At 38.8% G+C, this 23,832-nt stretch overlaps 1 protein-coding gene and 1 pseudogene across 6 annotated transcripts in view; one reads left to right on the top strand and one right to left on the bottom strand.

Moving 5' to 3' along the window:
• The window catches only part of SIK3 (SIK family kinase 3), a 250,357-nt gene that overhangs the window by 116,072 nt on the left and 110,453 nt on the right, over positions 1-23,832 (bottom strand). The window lies entirely within an intron of this gene.
• On the top strand, positions 4,684-14,117 carry LOC133099029 (small ribosomal subunit protein eS1-like; annotated as a pseudogene).

Genomic DNA, 23,832 nt, shown 5'->3' with positions numbered 1-23,832 from the left:
CAAAAATGGGCAAAGGACCTAAACAGACATTTTTCCAAGGAGGACATACAAATGGCCAACAGGTACATGAAATGGTACTCAACATCACTAGTCACCAGGGAAATGCAAATCAAAACCACAATGAGATACCACCTCCTGCCTGTTAGGATGTCTACTATCAAAAACACAAAAGATAAATGCTGGCAAGGAAATGGAGAAAGGGGAACCCTTTTACACTGGTGGTGGGAATGTAAACTGGTACAGCCACTATGAAAACAGTATGGAGGTTCCTCAAGAAATTAAAAAATAAAACTACCATATGATCCAGCAATCTCACTTCTGGGTGGGAAACGAAAGGAAAGGAAACGAAATCATTATCTCAAAGGGATTATCTGTACTCTGATGTTCATTCAATAGCCAAGGTACGGAAATGACCTAAGTGTCCATCGACAGATGAATGGATTAAAAAATGTGATGTATGTATACTACTGAATATTATTGAGCCTTAAAAAAGAAGGAAATCCTGTCATTTGCAACCAGTGGATGAACTTAGAGGACATTATGCTAAGTGAGAATTGCCAGCCACCCATCTCAAAGAAACTTGGCAGGCTACAAGGCACTCAATGCTCAACACTGCCTCGGGGAGAATCTTAAATAAGGTCTCAAAAGTTGCATTCCAAGAACTCTATTTAATTCCATTAAAAAATGTTTACTGAGCAACTGACTGGCTTAAGGCAGTGCCCTCGAGCAACTCACTAGCAGCTACTCTCAACAGGGATTCTGTGAGAGAATTAAGTTTTACACTCAGTTTTACAGCAGTTCTCAAACTTTTTGGTCTTGGGATTCCTTCTCTTAAAAATTACTGAGAACCTTCAAAGAAGTTTTGTTTATATGGGTAATATCTATCAATATTTACTTAGAAATTAGATTAAAATTACAATCAGAAGTTAAAACAGAAAATTTTAAAGCAGAAGAATACACATGCACACATTTCATCAGCCATCAGAGTAATCATATCATCAAACATCAGGTGGTCTTTTGAAATCTCCACTGTATAATTATGAGAGAATGAGAGTGAAAAATGAAAATAATGTTTGAATATTTATAAAAACAGTTTTGATCTAGGGACTCACTGAAAGAGTTTTGTAGACTCTGGGGTCCCTGGATCAAACATTGAGAACAACAAGGCATCATTGTATGTAATGAATTAACTTCTTGCCTATGTATCTAGAATGGTACTGAAACAGGAGGGAAGGGGGCAGAACACAACCTTTAAAAGAATGACATAGCCAAAGGACATGACAAAAACTGGTTAGAACCAACTAAGTCCAAGATGGCGGAAGATGTGACTTCCACTGGACCTTGAGCCTCATTATACGCTCATTGTAATACATTAGCGTATGCTAAATGACACACCCACCAGAGCCGTGACAGCTCTGAGGCTAACCATAAAAGGTCAAAAAGTGAGCGGTGGCCCAATTTCTGGAAATCCCCACCCCTTCCCCAAAATAATTGGAATAATTCTCCCACTCATTAGGCTATGAAATTACCCAGCCCATAAAAACTAATCACGTCATATCTCAGGGCCTCTCACCTTCTGAGATGGCCCGCACTCTGTCTGTGGAGCGTGTTTCTCTCTAAATAAATCCACTTCTCACCTATCACTCTGTCTCTCACTGAACTCTTTCTGTGACGAGACATCAAGAACCTGAGCTTCATTAAGTCCTGAGACCAGGTGTGTGATCTCAATTAAAAGACCGTGGGTTCAAGTCCCAATCTGAGTTGCACGGTTTCAGTACCACCTTTGGGAAAACTGAGAAAATCTTCACTCAAATTTTTTTTCCTGTAGGACTTAATTCCTTCTATAAGAATTAATTAATTCTCAGTTGAGATGGCTTCTAGAAAAGGAATTTAAATGCCTTTGCAATCAGCCTTGATGAAAAGCTTTTTCCTTTTAAACTTACTAGAAAATAGAATTGTCATCAGGAAACGGGTTTAAAGCAACCCCAAACCACCACAAACTACACAAGCTAGACTATAAGGCTGAACCTGCCAAGCACTAAATGGCCATGATTAAAGATGTACCATATGTACCACGGTCAGGACGTAGGCTGGTCATACTCTTGGGAAGATCCTGACCTTTGTGCTGGAACCAATCAAGGAGTTGGTATTTTAGTTTGTAACAAATATTCAGATCAAGTACTAAGGGGCAAAGACATACATTTGGAAAGAACCCATTACTCCATCCATTTTACATACCATCATAACTGTTTCTGGGAAAATATGCAGCTGTCAAGCCTAAGGAATGACTGAGATGTTAGGATTCTAGCCAACTTCAGACAGGAGGATTCAACATGACCACCAACGATAATGGTCAGTCAGCTCTCAATGAATCCCAAAGGAAATACAGTTGACCCTGAACAACGTGGGTTTGAACTGCTAGGGCCCACTTATACACGGACTTTTCTTGATAGTAAACACTACAGTACAACACAGTCCATGGCTGGTTGACTCCACAGATGTGGAGGAATCAGGGATGTGGAGGGCCAACTGTAAGTTTTATGTGGATTAATCCCCGTGTTGTTCAAGAGTCAACTATAGTTTTAAATAAAAGAAAAAGAAAAAAAAAAAGATTCAACTATTGTTTAAAATATCTAGCAGGTCTTTAGGTGATTTTTATTTTTCTATACTTCTCTGGGCTGTATTGAACAGGGAAAATAAAATAGTTCATGCATGCACAATGTCTGGAGGATAGAGAATTGAGAGCTTACCTGCAGTGACAAAATATACCATGAAACATGCATTATTCTTGGAAGTATTTCTAAGGTGGAACACGGTATATTGTGCATAATTAATAAATGAAAATTTTCTGGTGACGACTTGGAATTCAAGGCATAGAAGGGACATTTTTAAGGCAAAAAAGAAAATAACTTCTCAGTTCCAGTAATTCCCATCTGGTTAACATTTACGGTCTCAGAAAACAGAAGTCCTAGGAGTGTCTCTAACACAATGGGCAACTCCCTCAGCCTAACTGACATTATTGTTGTTGTTATCTTAACATTTACATGGTGCCAACAATATTTTGTATGCTTTACAGAACATTAAATCAACTCCTGGCCTGTAGGTTTACCACTTAAATGAACTGAACAAAAAGATATTTTAAAAAGGGATGGGGGGGGCGAGATAGGAGAAGAGGATGGAGTTGAAAAAAAAAAAATGAAAGTAAGGTTAGAGTTACTTACAAAAATATCAGTCCCCATTCCATTTTCAGGTATTTATTTTGGATTGACCAAATCTCAGAAGTCTAAGAGGGGGATTTAGATTGAGACTGATGGCTTAATTCTAAGGGAGCTATTTAAAAGGATGCCCTGAAGCCTTTTTTAAAGGAAGAATTTAAAGGAAGGGAAGGAAAGAGGGAGAGGCCCAAAGAAGATTGGAGGGGAAACAGGAGCTTTGAGAAGAGAGGAGGGATTGGGCAGAAAAGCATAGAGAAATGGGGAGGAAAAGGCTAAGAGCTAAATGGTTTAACGAGGAAGTCCTAATAGTTTAAAGTGGCTACCAAAGCAAATGGTATAATGAAACAATACTAATTGTTACAGAAATGTTTTGAAATAAAAGAAAAACAGAGAACAGCAGTTAGTCCAAGGAGAAATTTAAAGTTATGGTAGGAAATTAAGCTATGAAAGATGAAATTTTCGTGCCAGAGAAGAAAGACTGGACATGTGAGTAAAGAACTTGGCAATGGCCTGGACTGTGAGGTCAGAAGGAAGCAGAAAGCTGAATGGATTTCAAGAGGAATTTTCTTAATGAAGTTCATGCTACTCCTTCCTGGAGTGCCATCTCATAGGGAAAAATAACACAGACTCACAGAAGGATTGTGCTCTTCCCAAGAATGGCATTTGTCAAGGAGTCTGTGTACTGTTAGGCACATTTAGATGTAGCACCTAGAACACTCAAAGCTTTTTAAATCACCAGCTGGAAAGAGAGCTAAACTCAACTGGCACGGCATAACTTTCTTAAACTTCCCCAGTGGAGATTTATTACACTGAGTATCTTGCTAACCTTACAATGAATGGTAGTGTTGTTCCCAGTGAACAAAGTCAGCAACAGTTCGTATCTTAAATTGCTTTAAATTATATTAATACGCCCCCAAGGCCTAATAACATGGCCTGCAGTAGCAGGAGGTTGATTGAACCAATGGAACACAATAACAGTAGAAAAACCATTCTAAATTCCTCATCTCTGCATCTCCCAATTATTTGGTAATGAAGACTAAGGGAAAATAGGGAGCAATCTCCATTATCAGATAAGCATCTTACCCTCCCTACTTCTGAAACTCTTACCTGTCATGCATCCTTAGATGTCAGTACTGTGAGCTAATTGTCAAGATGTACATCTTCGTCAAGCCAGGCATTTCTAGTCTGAATGGTTATAACACTGGCCTGTCTGTCTTCCCTGCAGCAGCCCAGAGTTAGAGCCAGCTTCCCTGTGCCCATCAGGAACACTGCACCAAGTACCTTCTGAGGGGTTTTCCTAATCCCAGCTGCAAACCATAAGTGCTGGCAGGAAATGCCCCCCTGGGATTCCACCAAAATGGGAATATTTTTGTGTGGCGGCTTTTTGCATTTATTCCGACTTCAATGAGTTCCTTTTATTAAGTAGTCATCACATTTTCAAACCAAACAGATTTTATTTCCATAATGAATGTCTGTGTCTCATGTGCTGAACAGTGAAGTTTAAGTGACTTAAATCACTCGCCTGGATAGTCTAACTGGAACATTAATTAATTCTCAAATTTCTGATATTTATTTTAAAGGCAGGAGGAGGAATGTTGATAAACAACAGTCCCATAGAAAAAAATTTGAAAAACTGTTTCAGCAAAATATAGCTCATTATTATACGGATTATTGCTATTAGATTGGCCAAAAAGTTTGTTCAGTTAGTGAATACGTTGTTCAATACAGTTCTTGGTGAAAATGACTTTTATTTTTACTTAAAACTGAATGAACTTTTTGGCCAACCCAATACATATCACATGTATGTTAACATTATTGTACCCACATTAAATGCAGAAACACAACTACATGAAGTATGTACTTCATATCACAGTTAGCATTTAATAAGATTGTTCGTCCTTTCCCTTAGCAGGATTACATGCATCCTAAATTCTGACTTTCTATAATAGTCCTAAATTGACATTACAGTACAAGTCTAGAATTCTAAAAAGCTACTAGAAGTACCAGCAAGGATTTTACTTTTAAATAAGCTACCATAATTGTGTATTAATTCACTAAAATATTAAGTATAGTTAATAACAGTGAGGGTTTTTAAAAAAATCATTAAAAGCATCCACAATTTAAGCAAAAACCAACCTTATTTATTACACTGTCTACTGGGCCCTCTTTTGATCTTATGACAATATTGTTTTTAAGCAAATGGATATGACTCTTAATTCACTGCCAAAGAGACCCAAAAGAATCTCCAGACATCAGAAATAGTTTCATTTAAGACAGACATATTTGCATAAATATCTTTTTAGAAAAGTAACAGACCATGAGAAACATCATCCAAAAAATCACAAGGAATGAGATTTATGAGATGAGAAATGAAGGGAGAATAGAGAGCAGGGGAAAAGAAAAGAAAATGTTAATTGATAATAACTTCACACTAAAAGTAATTATCCCTCCCTATTTTTTTTTAATTTATTTATTTTATTTTTATTTATTTTATTTTTGGCTGCGTGGGGTCTTCGCTGCTCGTGGGCTTTCTCTAGTTGTGGTGAGCGGGGACTACTCTTCGTTGTGGTGCATGGGCTTCTCACTGCAGTGGCCTCTCTTGTTGTGGAGCACAGGCTCTAGGCGCGCGGGCTTCAGTAGTTGTGGCACACAGGCTCAGTAACTGTGGCTCACGGACTCTAGGGCGCAGGCTCAGTAGTTGTGGCACATGGGCTTAGTTGCTCCACAGCATGTGGGATCTTCCTAGGCCCGGGATCGCACCCCTGTCTCCTGCATTGGCAGGCAGATTCTTAACCACTGTGCCACCAGGGAAGCCCTATCCCTCCCTACTTAAAGGTCCTTTTGAATTTTCCTGAGATCTCTGGGTCACAGATTTCTTTAGAGATCACACTGGCATTCTTTGAAACAAAGTCAAAGAAAATTCCAATAAATCAAATGTACTTTTCTGAGTAGAAGATGGCACAGAATAAAGAGTTCTGGTAGGAAAGACATAAAAACTAACACATACAGTAGCAGAATCTTTTTCCCTCTGAACAAAATCTCATAGAAGCTCTAATACGTAAGATGAGGAATGGGAGAAGCACCTACTATGGTTAACTCTGGGTAAGAGGTTCAGAGACAAAACTTTTCAGAACCCTAGGGCTCTGGAGAACAATTCAGAAATCACTGGGACAGCGAAAAGAGAACTGCAGTGAGAGTTGAGATCTAGAAACATTTGTGACCTTGGGCATATCACCTTACCTCTATAGTCCTCAAGGTCCTTATCTACTAAATGAAAGGTGTGACTGTAAGGGACTTGCAAGCAGAGTTATCAAGACAAGGTCTCACCATGCCAATTCCTAAGTAGAACTCTGAGAGACTTTGGTGGTGTTTCTTTTACATTTTTATTTTGTTTTTTTAAGTTCCAAGGTTCATTCACATAAAATGAATCAGAATCACTAAACAGTTCTCAATCTTGAAAAACTAAAATATTTAAGCCATCTAGTTTTATAGTGCTATATAATATAGGACGATATGATAAGCAGAAAGATGTATTTACCACATTTGAGATAACCTCAGTGAGTAAGCTCTTAAGTATTACCTTTCTTACTTAAACAGCAATTAAATACGTTGAAACATAACACCACTGTCTACCTAGGAAAGCCTTGGCATTTTTGCTGCTAATATTTTCTCTATTGGTAAAATCAATATCTCCTACCACTAAGACTAAGAACACTGATAATCAATAATATTATTAATTTCCATTCCACTTACAGAACAATGGTAGTCTAAATTAAATGGAATGTGATGCAGGCCACAATTAAATCAAACTAATTAAGCCATAAATTATAACCAAATTAGGAAGATGTCAATATAGAAACCAAAAATCCAAGTCTAAGAATCTTATCCAAATTTGATAGTTTCCATCTATAAAAAGAATCTTAGAAATGAGAAAATTAAAGTGTCAAGTTTGTTTTATATTTTTTCTTTGTGTTTTAGACAAGTTAATTCCAACATATTAAACATAATAAAAATAGCTTTAAATTTATTAAGCACTTAACACATGCCAAGGCAGTTACTTTTTACTTTTTATTATGAAAAAGTTCAAATATATATAAAAGTAGACAGTAATACAATTAAATCATCAATCAGCTTCAACAATTATTAACTCATGGTCAATCTTGTTTCATCTATACCTCTACCAATTTCCTCCAAAATCCCAATTGCCATATCATTTCATTTGTAAATATTTCAATATGTACCTCTAAAAGGATTCACTCTCTTCTCTTAAAACATAACTATGGAACACTTATCACACTTGAAAAAAATAACAATAATTATAGGCATTAACTCAATCTTCACAACAACCCTATGAAGTAGGTACTACTATCATTCCCATTTAAAACTGACGCACAGGGGCTTCCCTGGTGGCACAGTGGTTGAGAATCTGCCTGCCAATGCAGGGGACACGGGTTTGAGCCCTGGGCTGGGAAGATCCCACATGCCGTGGAGCAACTAGGCCTGTGAGCCACAACTACTGAGCCTGCGCGTCTGGAGCCTGTGTCCCACAACAAGAGAGGCCGCGATAGTGAGAGGCCCGCGCACCGCGATGAAGAGTGGCCCCCGCTTGCCGCAACTAGAGAAAGCCCTCGCACAGAAACGAAGACCCAACACAGTCAAAAATAAAATAAATAATTAAATTTAAAAAAAAAACCTGACGCACAAACCAACCAAGTAATTTGCCCAGGTTATACGGTACTAAATAGCAGAGGCAGAATTTGAACCCAAGCAGTTGAGCTCTAGAACCTGAACCCTTAACTACACACTATGTTTTGCTGCCTCTCAAAACTAGATTTTATGGTAAGGAGTTCTCAAATATAAACATAGTAAACTGACTAACAAAGGAATGAATGACAGAATCAGAAGTCAGCAAAATTTTGAAAGCGGGAAAATACATTACAGTACTTCACCTCTCCTCCAACTTCTTTCTTCATCTTCTGCTGGTATGCTCACGAACACCTCTACCTTCCTTCATTTAACATAATGCCAATTATTACAAGGTTTGTTCTTTTCACTACAACCAGCTCCACCAGGTTAAGCTGATATTTGGGATGTACTCTGTGACTAGCTTTCATCAAAACAGACTCACTGGGTGCAGTCCTACTCAAAATTAAATATTCTCTACAGAAGTCATAAGATGTAGCAGACAGACCCTAAGGTGACCAACCTCCAGTGACTGCACACACCATACATTCATTCATGATTTTGTGTAATCTCTTCTCTCCCCTCCATCAAGCTGGAAGTCCTGATGAAGTAAGTGGCCATGTTTGAGAAGCTCCTAAGAAAAGGAACTGTGGATGGTCTCAAAGAACTGTAGGCCACCTCTCTAGAACCTGCGGGCAGCCTCCAGCCAACAGCCAGCAAAAAGTCAGTCATAAAGCCACAAAAAAATAAACTCTACCAGTAGCCTGAATGGTCTTTGGAGTGGGTTCTTCCCCATTGGAGCCTCCAGATAAGAATGCAACCCACCCAATACCTTGATTACAGCTTTATGAGACCCAGAGCAGAGGGTCTCCTGACCCACAGAAACCATGAAATAAAAATGTGTGCTGCTCCTACCTGGACTGGGGAGTCGGCAGTGACTCCTATGAGGAAGTGATACTTAACTGAGCTCTGATAGATGAACAGGCGTTAATTGGGGGGAGGAATGTTCAAAGGTCCCAAAATAGAGGTAGCATGGCAAACAAAGACTGAAAGAAAACGTGTGCTTAGAACAGAATAGAGAAGGAAGACCAGACTGAGGAGGGCCTCAGAGGCCCTAGGAAAGAAAGTGATTTGGAGGACTTTATCCTGAAAGCTATGATTAAAAAGTTTTAAGCAGTGGGTACCATAACACCGGAATGTCCCAGAGACATCTTTAATTCAACTGTACAAAATCCAATTTCATTACCCCTATTTCTCATTTCCCAATTTCTATAAATGGCACTATCCTTCTTCTAGTTAGGAAATGACAAAGAGGCTACATTATTTTACATTCCTACCAGTAATGCAGGAGAAGGTTCTAATTTCTCCACATCCTCACCAATACTTGGTATTGTCCATCTTTTTTTTTTTTTTTTTTTTAATAAAGACAGTGAAATAGAGAGAAAGTCTTTATTTATTTATTTATGGCTGTGTTGGGTCTCCATTTCTGTGCGAGGGCTTTCTCTAGTTGTGGCAAGTGGGGGCCACTCTTCATCGCGGTGCGCGGGCCTCTCACTATCGCGGCCTCTCTTGTTACAGAGCACAGGCTCCAGACGCGCAGGCTCAGTAATTGTGGCTCACGGGCTTAGTTGCTCCGCGGCATGTGGGATCTTCCCAGACCAGGGCTCGAACCCATGTCCCCTGCATTGGCAGGCAGATTCTCAACCACTGCGCCACCAGGGAAGCCCCTGTCCATCTTTTTTTAATTATAGCCATCCTGAAGGGTATGAAGTGATATTTCATTGTGGTTTTAATTCTCATTTTCCTAATGCCTAATAACGTTGAGCATCTTTTTATGTGTTTATTGGCCAGCTGTATACCTTCTCTGTGCATTTTTTAATTAGGTTGTCTTTTTATTATTGAGTTGTAAGAGTTCTTTATATATTCCCAATACAAATCCCTTATCAGATATATGATTTGCAAATACTTTCTCTTCATTCTGTGATCTGTCTTTCACTTTTTTAATGGTATTGTGTACAGCACAAAAGTTTCTAATTTTGATGTGGTTCAATTTAATCTGTTTTTTCTTTTGTCCCTTGTGCTTTTGGTGTCATACCTAAGAAACCACTGCCTAACTCCAGATCACAAAGATTACTTCCATGTTTTCTTCTAAGAGTTTTACAGTTTTAGCTCTTACATTTATATCTATGATCCATTTTCAGCTAATTTTTGTGTATGGTGTAAAGCAGGGGTCCAACTTCACTCTTTTGCATGTGGATATCCAGTTGTCCCACCATCATTTGTTGAAAAAACTATTCTTTCTCCATTTAATTGTCTTGGCACTCTGTCAAAAGTCAAATGACCACATTTGGCTTTTATTTCTGGACTCCTGAACCTATTCCACTGATCTGTCCTTACATATACTGTCTTGTCTCCTAGTTCTTGATATTCTAGATGTTGATATTCACCTTACTCTCTTAAGGTTGGTGTTAATTACACAAAACAATGGGTTTTGTAAAGTCTCAAGCACCCAACACAGGACCTAGGACCCAGAACAACTATTTATAATTATTTAGCAATTATTAATTATTTATAGCAACTATTAATGAACCAAACCAAAAAGATTTCTGCTTGTGATTTAGGGGGAACTTTTAAAATTATTTTTAAAAAGGTCAATTGATAAAGCAAATATTAAAAATTGAGATGAAAATAACCTACCAACTTAGCAAAGTAACAACAGAGAAATAGAACTAAGAAAGAACTGCAGTAACAGTTACTAGGCAACCACAACAATTACTAAAGGGGATGACTACTCCAAATTTTTATTCCAATTAATTCATTCATTAACGTAAGTGTGTATGTTAGATCCTAACTACTTCTTTTAAAAGAGAAAGAAAGGGGGCTTCCCTGGTGGCGCAGTGGTTGAGAATCTGCTTGCCAATGCAGGGGACATGGGTTCGAGCCCTGGTCTGGGAAGATCACACATGCCGCGGAGCGACTAGGCCCGTGAGCCACAATTACTGAGCCTGCGCATCTGGAGTGTGTGCTCCACAACAAAGAGAGGCCGCGATAATGAGAGGCCCGTGCACCGCGATGAAGAGTGGCTCCCACTTGATGCAACTGGAGAAAGCCCTCGCACAGAAACGAAGACCCGACACAGCCATAAATAAATAAATAAATAAATAAATAAATAAATAAATAAATAAAATTAAAAAACAAACAAACAAAAAAAACACACAAACTTTAAAAAAAAAAGAGAGAAAGAAAGGACTGAGGTGCTTACAAAATCAAATACATAAAATAAGACAATTGAAAAAAAATCAATAAGTTCTTTCCTCCTATTTTCTCAAAGCTATAGTGCCCTTGGGAAAGGGCCAAACACTTCTAGATCAGCAGATATGCAAAGGATTCATTAGCATTAAGTCCATTAGTCTACAGGCAACACACACGGGGAAACTTCTAATATATGAAACAGGGACAAACTGTTAGACTCTTCAAAGAAGAATAGATATAGGAAGTTCTGGCCCTCACCTCCCCAAATCTCTGCTTTTTAACCAAAAAAGGATAAAGAAAAGTGAGGGTTTCTTTGTCCTCTGGTTCCTCCAAAGTAGGTCAGGTCTGTGCGTAATTATTGGCTTTAGCATTCCTTCAGAAAAGGAAGAGATGTCAATGCATGGAGATTTTTAAAAACAGCAGACTCAGGCTAGGGGTAGAGACAAAAGAGTGCCTCTGCTGCTTACCAAAAAAATAAACTAAGAACAGTCTTTTGTTTTTAAAAATAGTAAGTCAATTTTAAGACAGGTAGGATAAGAGGCCTAATTTCTCATTCTAAGGCTACAACCCCTGAACTTGAACTTGTGCATAAATCCTCCTTGTTTCATCTTCTTCCTAGTCATGCTCCCTACTTAGCAAGGTTGACATGAAGAAACCGTGAAAAATAAATTCAAAATATATTTACCAGAGGATTTTACATGTAAGAACACCTACCAAAAGATTAATTAAGAACTAGTATTTTGCATTACCAAATCTTTCCTTAGAAAAAGAATCACTCTGGGGTTCTTTTTTTTTTTTTTTTTCCTAATTAATTAATTTATTTATTTATTTATGGCTGTGTTGGGTCTTCGTTTCTGTGCGAGGGCTTTCTCTAGTTGTGGCAAGCGGGGGCCACTCTTCATCGCGGTGCGCGGGTCTCTCACTATCGCGGCCTCTCTTGTTGCGGAGCACAGGCTTCAGACGCGCAGGCTCAGTAATTGTGGCTCACGGGCCCAGTTGCTCCATGGCATGTGGGATCTTCCCAGACCAGGGCTCGAACCCATGTCCCCTGCATTGGCAGGCAGATTCTCAACCACTGCGCCACCAGGGAAGCCCTCTGGGGTTCTTTTTAACAATATGCTCATAGAAATTTTTATTGTGAAATACGTCACATACAAACCACAGTTCCTTATGTGCTTTTCTATTCTAGTCCCTATCCCAAGACAATCACTATCCTAAAATTTATATCATCATTCCTTTGCTTTTCTTTACAATTTTACCCTATATGTATCACCAAACAACATATTATTTAGATTTGCCTGTTTTTAAATTTTATATCAAGAGAATCAGACTGATCATTGTTAACTGCCTTTTTTGATCCTTATAATGTATTTATAATATTCCTCCATGAAGATGCCTGCAGTGGTACCTAATTCACAATATTTATGCTAAATAGTCATCCTTTTACAAATATACCATCTTTATTATTGCTTTACAGTTGCTGGACATTTAGGTTGTTTGCATTTTTAGCTATTATGAACAGTATTTTAAATATTATTATACTTGTCTCCAGGGCCATGAATACAAAAGTTTCACTAGGCTATATATTTAGGAACCAATAAGTAAAGCCAAATTGTTTTCCAAAATGGTCATATCCAACAGTGGGACTGTTCCCACTGTTCCATATCATCACCAACAACTGTTATTTCTCATTTTTCCCAGTCTGGTGAGTGGTGGGGAGCAAAGAGTTCCTCACTGTTTTAATTTGCATTTCCTTGATTACTGAAAAGGTTGAGGATCTTTTCATATGTTCACGGACCATTTATTTCTGCCTCTGTGAAATAAACTTATTCACGACTTTCCTATTTTTTTTTTAATTTGAAAATTTCTTTTATATTCTAGATGAACTTTGTCAGTACATCTTCTCTCGAGTTGTGGCTTATTTTTTCACTCTCTTTATTGTGTCTTTTTTTAAGTAAATTTTTTATTGAACTATAACAGATATGCAGAAATGTCTCCAAATTATAAGTGTAACCCACATACGAAAAAGCAACTTGGCCCTTTTGGCTCTATGAGCAGCACCATGGCGGTTGCCAAGAACAAGCGCCCTTCTAGGAGGCCTCACTTTTAGTCTAGCGCAAATTACCTAGACTATTTGAAGGTGATAAAAGCATATTATAAGTGATTTTTTTCCTACTGTGAAAAAAAAAATAGAACAAGCGCCTTACAAAAGGCAGCAAAATGGGAGTCAAGAAGAAAGTGGTTGATCCATTTCCTAAGAAAAATTGGTATGACGTAAAAGCACCAGTATGCTCACTACAAGAAATATTGGAAAACCACTAGTTATAAGAACTCAAGGAATGAAAATCACATCTGATGGCTTAAAGGGTAGTATTTTTGAAGTGAGCCTTGCTGATCTGCAGAAGGATGAAGTTGCATTTTGAAAAGTCAAGCCAATTACTGAGGATGTTCAAGGCAAAAACTGCCTGACTAATTTCCATGGAATGGATCTTAGCCATGACAAAATGTGCTCCGTGGTCAAAATGGCAGACCATGATTGAAGCTCATGTTGATGTCAACACTACCAATGGTTACTTGCTTCATCTATTCTGTGTTGGTTTTACTTAAAAACACAACAATCTGATGCAGAAGACCTCTTACACTGAGCGTCGACAGGTCCACCAAACTTGGAAGACGATGGTAGTAATCATGACCCGAGAGGTGCAGATAAATGACTTGGAAAAAGTGGTCAATAAATTGATTCTAGACAGCATTGGAAAAGATAGAAAAGGCTTGCCAATCTATTTATCCACTCCATGATATCTCTGTGAGAAAAGTAAAAATGCTGAAGAAGTCTAATTTTGAACTGGGACTAAGTTTGAGCTTCATGGTGAAGGTGGTAGTTCTGGAAAAGCCACTGGGGATAAGACAAATGCTAAAGTTGAACGGGCTGGTGGAAATGAGCCACCAATCCAAGAATATGTTTAAGATTCAGATAAAAAATCCTATTTGTGGGGAACGAAAGCAATTTTGGGTTCTCAATAATTTTTAAGAGTGTAAGAAGTCCTAATATCAGAAAGTTTGATAACTGCTAAATCAGACATATGTGGTATCTTATTATCCGTGCCACTAAACCTCATATGTCCCATCTCTTCTTTCTCTGTACTAAATTTCAGAAATCTTTTTCAGATCTATCTTCCACTTCACTCTTGAATTCTATCCAATCTATATCATCTTTCCATTGTGTTTTGTCATTTTTTCCTTTAAATTTATTTATTTATTTTTGGCTGCGTTGTGTCTTTGTTGCTGCGCGCGGGCTTTCTCTAGTTGCAGCGAGTGGGGGCTGCTCTTTGCTGCAGTGCGCAGGCCTCTCATTGCGATGGCTTCTCTTGTTGCGGAGCACGGGCTCTAGGCACGCGGGCTTCAGTAGTTGTGGCACGTGGGCTCAGTAGTTGTGGCTCACGGGCTCTAGAGCACAGGCTCAGTAGTTGTGGCGCACGGGCTTCGCTATTCCGCGGCATGTGGGATCTTCCTGGACCAGGGATCGAACCCGTGTCCCCTGCATTGGCAGGCAGATTCTTAATCACTGCGCCACCAGGAAAGCCCCTGTCATTTGTTTTTTATTTCTAGAAGTTCTGCTGAGACTGAGCTCTTCTTTCACACCTTCCTCAACAATTTTGAGTCCCTTCACCATACCGTACTTTTACTCCCCTCTTTTATTTCTTTAAACATCTATAGTCTTTACAAGACTAATGATTACCGCTGATGTTTTAGTTATCTAACACTGTATAACAAACCTCCCCAGAACTTTGTGCATTCAAACAACAACAATCACTTATTTTGCTCACAAATTTGCAATCTGCCCAGGGCTCAGAAAGGACAGCTTGTTTCTGTTCCATGTGGCACCACCTAGGGCTGCTTGATAGGAAGTTGGAGGATCCACTTTCCAGAGGCTTCTCACAAGGCTGGTAAATTAGCATTGGCTGGCAGCTGGCAGCTTAGGCCTCAGTTCATCTCCACATGGGTCTCTCCATGGACTGCATGGGCTTCTTCACAGCATGGTGATGGGTTCCAAGAACGAGCATCCCAAGAGAGCAAGGAAGGTGTGTGGCATTTCTATGACTCAGCCTCAGAATTCACATAGTATCACTTCCGTTGTATATTTTGTTGACTGACTTTTGGTCAAAGCAGTCAGAAAGGCCTGGCCTAGGTTCAGTGGAATGAGACAGACTCTACTTCTTGATAGCAGAATAGCAAGGTTCTAGAAGGGCACATGGGTCGGGAAATACTGTGGCAGCCATCTTTGGAAAATATAATCTGCTACACCTGACTCACTCGTAGTTGCTTGTCTTCTTGTGCAAGCTCACATTTCTTTCAACTTTATCCATAAAAATTTTTGAGGTCTGTCCACAGAGATTTAAATTTGATTCTCCCAGACTCTGGGAATCACAACCAACTAGGACTACTAACAACAAAGTTAGCAGCTGAGAGATTTTCAGGCCTCACAGGGAGTACAAAATCCTGGTTGCAAATCCATGTGAGGGCAAGCTTCTGTTTAGGCAGTTTCTTGGGAGACTTTTTCCCCTTCTCCATTCAGATCCAAGACATTAACATGCAAGTCTCTGTAGGCAGGGGATTTTTTCTCCTACTCATCCACTGAGAAGTCACCTTTCTGGGATCCCAGTTTTATATAGGGCAGTTTCCAATATGACCTCCCACTCTGCTTGGACACTATTTTTTTCTCTTGTCCCTCCTCCCTTTTGCTCTAAACCCATAGGAAACTCTCAGCACAAACACCACCATCAGTGCTTACTCTACATTGTGGAATCATGCTTTCTAGTCCTTTCAAGGCCTTCAGTTGTTTTTCTCACATGGGCTCCAGTATTTTACATATATTTTTCCTTTCCCCAGCTTCATTTTAAAATGTTCTGACCAGAAGGGAATTCTCTGCACATCTAATCTACCATATTACTGTCAAAGAAATTACTCACCATTCATTTTAAGCTATTTCACTTACTAAAAAATGATAAATAATGTCAGGAATACATCTATGTTTTTAAAAGGCAGCTATGTAAAATATCATATTTACTTGGATGGAAATGCTTTGGAAAATGTCCTTAATTAATACACTTCCCACAAAGCAAATCAGAGGGAACTTAAACTTATTAGAAACGGTAACTTCTGCCCCAGATTCTTCACATCTTTTAAACTCTATTGGGCTCTATGCCCTTGTACGTATTTTTTTTTAGTTTATTTATTTTATTTATTTTTGGCTGTGTTAGGTCTTCCTTGCTGCGTGGGCTTTCTCTAGTTGCAGTGAGCAGGGGCTACTCTTCCTTGAGGCGCGTGGGCTTCTCATTGCGGTGACTTCTCTTGTTGCGGAGCACAGTCTCCAGGAGCGCAGGTTTCAGTAGTTGTGGCACTTGGGCTCAGTAGTTGCGGTGCATGGGCTTAGTTGCTCCGCGGCATGTGGGAATCTTTCCAGAGCAGGGCTCGAACCCATGTCCCCTGCATTGGCAGGCGGATTCTTAACCACTGGGCCACCAGGGAAGCCCCCTTGTACATATTTTAAACATGGTTTAGAACTGCACCACAACCCAAGGTAAAGGAAACTGTACCGATTTAAAGGAAAAAACAACAAACTATTTCTAGAGCCAATGTCTTAAGGTTAAAATTTAAAAAATAAAAAAAAGATGAGGTCAATGTCATGTAGGAAGAGGTAAATTCAAGTTCTCTTTGGCAAAATGAAAATGAATTAACTGGATTTAATATTCATATGCATTTTTTGAAACATATTCTTAAGACTAAAGAAACAGCAGTTCATGAAAAAAAGGAGCTATAAGCCACTGGAATAAAGCCTTTGTGAGTCAGATCTCCCCACCATGCTGAAAGCAATGGCTACAAATTACCATATTCCCCAAAAGATGACAGCCAAACTCTTCTATCCCAGAGGAAAAATGGCGATTACAGCCGTTAGTCGGCACTGCAGGAGGCTTAAGAGCAAGTCACTGAACAGACCATTTATTGTTCTTCATCTTGTGCAATATGACCTTTCCAGCGCTGCCTGCTAAACATCACAGTGGTCCATGAGGAGTAAATCCACATGGAAGCAAATTCCAAAATGCAATTTACCCTATAGGCAGCTTGCTTTTCCAGATTCTTCATCCCACTTTGCTCTACTCCCCTCTGGGTCATAACAGAACTTGGCAGATGTTAGAATTTGCTATGTATAAACTCTGGAGCCCAGATTAGAAAACTCAGCAAAGTATGCATTTGGTACTGGTAAAAATGGTCGCTTTGTGCACTGATTCAGATTTGCTAACTTAGGATATCTACGGTTTCAAAAATGTGTCTACAACTGTTGAAATAAAAAAAATCGGAGAAAAGGCACGTGTCACACACATCCCAACATAGGCTTACGAGTCTTCTGAGATCATCCTCTCCGTACCAATAAAATACCAAGGCCATTACACAATCTGTGGTTTCTTCTCATAATTGAAGAAATTAATAGCTTTGGATGCAAAACTTAGATAGCTTTACTCTGAGATATTCTCCCAGCCTTGGAGCTTTGTGTATAGAATCCCAAAGTACCAGTTACCAGACTCCCAAGTAGAGGTCTACAAAAGGTTCTTTTCATTCACTAGCAATCTTTCTTCATAGAAAACTTCAAAAATGTCTTTTGGAAGAGTTTTCCACTTATAAAAAGAGTCTGCAACAAACCCCTATTGTATAGTAGTGTGTGTTTACCAAGTTGATAAAAATCCATCTATACTGTATTTCATGTCGTACTTTATTGATAGTTCTTTTCCTTATATTCAAATCAAAGAGTTAGCATCCTAACAAGGTAGAGAGTACACAGGATACATTTAGCACGTGACGTATGACCAAGTTTAAAAGGGTTGAACCTGGAAAAGGTAATTGCTCTGTTTGAACTATAAGTAATCTGACATACTGATTTGGGGAGCAAAGCTACATTCTATAGTTTTAGGCAATGCAAATCTAAGGCATAACACAGCAATGAGTTTTCCCATCTGAGTAATAAGGGTATTCATATAAACTAATTACAGCCTAGAAATTAATTAATTGATCAAACTAGATGAGTTTACCCTTGGTAAGTTAGTAAGAGCTTGCTTGTCCATCTGGACATTAAAATGCTAGTCAGCAGAGGTTTCGTTATAACTTAATCTGCTTTGATTTGCTTTACATCAGAATTCTTTTGGCCTCCATTTGTTCATCTACAATCTCTGGAAGTTCCTTCATACACATCCAATAAAAGCAAAACAAGTACTTAAGCTTGTACATATGATTCTAAGGGGCTATCTTTTTAACAAATTTTGCATTTATTTAGAGCAATAATGTACATGCATAAAGATGTTATTGTTTAAAAAAATTATACTTTGTAATGCAGTCCCTTAACACACCCAAAAAAATCAGTGCAACTAATACCTATTCAATGAATAGTATAACTACAAATAAAAAGGTCCTCATTTACTCCTGCATAGAAATTGAAGGACTTGCTAGCATTAACCTCAATCCAGTATTTTAGACACACAGGCTTTACGGAGAAAATGAGTTTATAATTTCAGATACCTCTAACTGTCAAGTCACAGAACCAGGTCTGGGTTTCTACAGGGCTGTGGTAGCTCACTTCAGTTAGTGAAGCAACCCATCAAGGGCATCAATCATTCTGGTTGGGGGGGGGGGGAAGCATCAACATATTTGTTATATTTTGTATATATATACATTTTTTTCAGTCCACTCTTCCACCTTTTTCTGAAGAACAATTTTTTTGTTACACTCTAAACTTCTGGCTTTTGATACCAAGTAGAGAATCCCAATGTCATTAACGGTGCAGAAAGAAGAAAAGAGCCTGGGCTTGAGGCAAGAGAATGAAATTGGAATCCCAACTCTACCACTTAGTTTCTTATCTGTAGAACAACTACTTTAATAAAGTTGCTATAAAGGTTAAAAGATAAATCACCTAGAACAGTAGCTGGCATAGAACAGATAACTAATAAATATTGGCTGTTCTTATTGTTATTAGTACCAACACTATTATTATTATTCTACTTATTCCTGACTGGGTCCCTACCCTGTTTCCTAGCAATTCCAAACTTCTGTCACTTTCTTCAAGCCCTCTAGCCAAGCTCAAATCCCTAACTTTCAACAAATGACCCACTCTGTGCTTGACAGAGAAAACAGACATGAAGAATTTCTTCAATTTCATGTCTCTAGATATCTTCATGCACCCAAATTTGCCTTTTCTTTTTCATTCTAGAAGAAGCAGGTCTTTCCTCCAACCTCAGGCAAGTAATAAGTGCCCAGTAACTGTTAGCCACTAACTATCATCTTCTTCCTCTTCCTCAACAAAAGGAATAGGAATTTCCAAACTCCATGTTACTGAAGACTGGCTGTTGCTCCCATTTCAGGCTTGGCAACTACCAACACTCATGTGATTATGGAGAATGGCTACTGGTTTTACAGTAATCGATTACTCTCTTCTTCATCCTCAAAATCCATTTAGCTGACATAAAGGAGGTCAAGTTCTCATAAAATAACTACTGGTTCAAACTCATAGAAACAGAAAGTAGAATGGTGGTTGCCAGGGGCTGGGGGGAAGGGGAAATGGGGAATTTTTTAATGGGTATAGAGTTTCGGTTTTGCAAGATGAAAAAAGTTTTGGAGTTTGGTTGCACAACAATGTGAATGTACTTAACACTACTTAACTGTATACTGAAAAACAGGTAAAATGACAAGTTTTATGTTAGTGTTAATTTTACCACAATTTAAATGCATACATACATACATATTGGTACTAGCTCAAGGCCACCCCAATATGACCTCTGCCAACCTTTGCCCTGAATTCATTTTCTGGACCCCTATTCAAATTAGGGTGAAAGTTCATTTAGATCATTTCAGTTTGTTCAAGCAAATTCCTGACCAACATCCAGATAACTTATATAACCTATGTTTTTATAAAAGATAAAAAAGATGGCATGTTGTTGAGGGATATTTGGGGGTTAGGATTGAATTCTCAGAGATAACAAGTACAGCATCTGCTTCCCTCCACCCAGCAGAAATTAATATTAAAATAATTCTCCAAGAATACTACTCACACTCCCAGTGGAATCTTCTGACATTGGCACATAGGATACTTGGGACAGAGGTATGGAAGCGAATAAACATGTGGTAGAAAGCTCTCTTAACATAACCTGCTCCAGTGAAACTCACCAAATGAAACCCATGTTGTAGGAAAAAATTTGACCTGAGATGCAAATATTTATAAAAACTGTGACTTAAAGACCATCTATTTTTAGGAGGGAAAATATGCAGCAAATCTAACACAGCAACAAACTAAAATGCAGGGTGAAAAGATAATAGTAAACCATTTCAACCAGAATAAGAAACTGTACTTTTGAGAGTTATTTTTAAAATGTTAAGTATTCACTCTTTACCTCACTCAAGATGTTCAAGAATCATTATACAGAGAACTGAGTGTGTTAAACACACGCAAACACATATGAACAAAAGCTAGGTTTGGCTGTATTCACAGAACTTACCTGTAGTTGGGTGGTAAAACTCCCACTCACCTCTTGAAGTATGTAAAGGACATTACCTCAACACAGAACCATGTAATGTTAACACTAGAAATATCTTATTCTAACCCAAGTCCTTTGTTTCATAGATGATGAAACTGAAGCACTGAAGGGATAAGTAAAACCTACGTTCAAAATAAATTATGAGATCCCAGCATATAAAAATTCAGTAACTTTCTAATATACCAACATTAATTTATAAGAAGATGTGATGATGATAATTTTTAAAAGAACACATTCACAATAGCCACAAACTATCACAAGCCTTGGAAAAAGCATTACAAACATGTGTGAGAATTTTATGGAGAAAACTAGAAAACGTTAGTAAAGGACCTAAAAGAGGACACATGCCATGTCCATAGACAGAAATGCCTAATGTTGAAAAGACCTCAGTTCTCCCTCTTGCCCCTATATAAGCCACACTCTAGTCTCTCTTCCAAATAAAACTACAATAAACAAAAGAATATTCTTCTATGTTGTGGGTGATAATGGCAAAGGGACGCAGGGGTAAAAAATATAAGTATAAACCAGGAAAATAAGTCATCTTACCCAAGCAGTTTAAACTTTAAATGCAGGTTTCTAGCCTATAACGCCTAGCCAGCAGCACTCTTCCTTCTACATTCATTATTTCTGCGAGTTCAAATGTCCCTCAGATGATCTGTGTTTTCATGCAATTCTCGATATTTGCTTTAAAAATCAGTAAAGGGGGCTTCCCTGGTGGCACAGTGGTTGAGAATCTGCCTGCTAATGCAGGGGACACGGGTTCGAGCCCTGGTCTGGGAAGATCCCACATGCCGCGGAGCAACTAGGCCCGTGAGCCACAACTACTGAGCCTGCGCGTCTGGAGCCTGTGCTCCGCAACAAGAGAGGCCGCGATAGTGAAGAGGCCCACGCACCGCGATGAAGAGTGGCCCCCGCTTGCCACAACTAGAGAAAGCCCTCGCACAGAAACAAAGACCCAACACAGCCAAAAAAAAAAAAAAATATATATATATATATATATATATATATATATATATATATATATATATATATAAATAAATAAATAAAAGATTACTAAAAAAAAAAAAATCAGTAAGGGCTTTTAAAATGTAAAGTGAACTTTGGAAACAATGTGCGCAGACCAGAAACTTATTTAACATTGTAACTTTATAGCCCACCTTACACTTCTTTAAAGTCTGTACAAACTTGCACTTCAGTATTCTGCCACTGTGCTTCCTGAAAACAACACGGATACAAACTATCTTTCTAAGTCCCTACAGATCAAGAAGACAAGGTCAGCCGCCCACCCCACCCATGCCGCCACACACACCTCCAGGACCAAAAAGATACAGCACCATAAAATCCTAATAAAAGTTCTATATTAAAACTAAAGGCAACCCAAGTTATTTTCAGTTAGTAGTCTAAAGATAAAGAAGGGATTGAGTAAATTAAAATGAAAAATTAGACCTGACCCTGTGGAATTAACTTCCTATTACTGTGGATTTCCAAATTAAAATCCCATGTGTAGATTTTGACACATGAAGTAGGACCAGGCGGGACAATTAACAACTAAATCTTTAACCTAAGCAAGATAGTTTCTGACAGTTTAACTCAAAAAGGTAACTAAAAATACACATAGGGCCTAAGTTAAACCTTACTGCAAACTGGGAAATAAGCAATTGAAACTTCTGTTCTAATAGAGTAATTTCCAAGTCTCTTTAATATTTTATTACACCAGATCCAAAGCTGCTAAAATTTAAATATCAGTCTGAAGACAGGGGCAAAAGATTCTTTTTCCTCTCTCCCTCAGAAAAAAATAAATTGGAAACAGTAGACATTCTGTGAGAAGGCAATAAGACCGTCTGTGTTTTAACGGTGCAGTCATGTAAAGTCTATGGCCGGACACACCGACTATGCGAGCTGCTTGGCAAGCAATACAACATGGTGTTTACTAATACCAATCGCTGTAGGGCTCTCGACTAGCCAAGTACCAGCAAATCTGCACTAAGTCTACAATTCAGAGGTGAGAACTTTCCTGAATACAAAGCTACTATAGAGGCCAAGTGTCTAGACTTGAGGAGGAGGAAATCTGCCAACATCAGAGAGCTTCCCCAGATTAAAGAATGAACATTTTCCCCCTCTGAGAGAGAACGGGAGAAAATGTTATGAATGAGCCCCAACAGTCAGAAAGCCAACCAAAGTTGGGTATATCCTGTATACATTAATGAATAAAGCAACAAGTCTAAACTTACAGGCCTGCAGAATACAGATTTGAATATCTTAGTATAATAGTAAGGATTATTTTATTAAAATAAATATTTAAAAGTACATTTAAAAAACATTATTTCTCTAGTTTCTTCAAGAATATAGGACAGGGGCTTCCCTGGTGGCGCAGTGGTTGGGAATCCGCCTGCCAATACAGGGGACATGGGTTCGAGCCCTGGTCCAGGAGGATCCCACATGCCGCGGAGCAACTGGGCCCGTGCGCCGCAACTGCTGAGCCTGCGCTCGAGAGCCCGCGTGCCACAACTGCTGAAGCCCTCGTGCCATGGCTGCTGAGGCCCGCGTGCCTAGAGCCCGTGCTCTGCAACGGGAGAGGCCACCGTGGTGAGAAGCCCGTGCACCACAATGAAGAGTAGCCCCCGCTCACCGCAACTAGAGAAAACCTGCACGCAGCAACGAAGACCCAACGCAGCCAAAAATAAATAAATAAATAAATAAATAAATAAATTTAAAAAAAGAATATAGGACAAAAGACCAGTGAACTATATCCCTAGAGTCAAACAGGAATAACCTCTTTGACAGGCTCTCAATTCTTAAACCTTAGTTTTCCTTAAGGCTCTTTCTCTCTGCTTAGGCTGCTACTCAGTCACTCCTCCCAGACTCAGATATCTCCAATCAGACCATAGTAGCTTCCATGTCTGTATCTCCAGGCTTCATATTTCCAACCATCACCCCCTGGATATCACCCTCATCACCATTATACTGGAAAGTCAGTCCATCCATAATTAAACTGATCACATTTTCTCTTCCGCTGCCAAATCTTCTCTTCTACTCTGAATTCCCTTGTCACCTAAAAGCATTGTTTGGATAAAGCAATAATTAATCTACTTCCTAATTAATCT

Source organism: Eubalaena glacialis, chromosome 10, assembly GCF_028564815.1.
Source record: "Eubalaena glacialis isolate mEubGla1 chromosome 10, mEubGla1.1.hap2.+ XY, whole genome shotgun sequence".
In the NCBI taxonomy this organism is placed as follows: domain Eukaryota; kingdom Metazoa; phylum Chordata; class Mammalia; order Artiodactyla; family Balaenidae; genus Eubalaena; species Eubalaena glacialis.
This window is presented reverse-complemented; position numbering and strand designations above follow the sequence as displayed.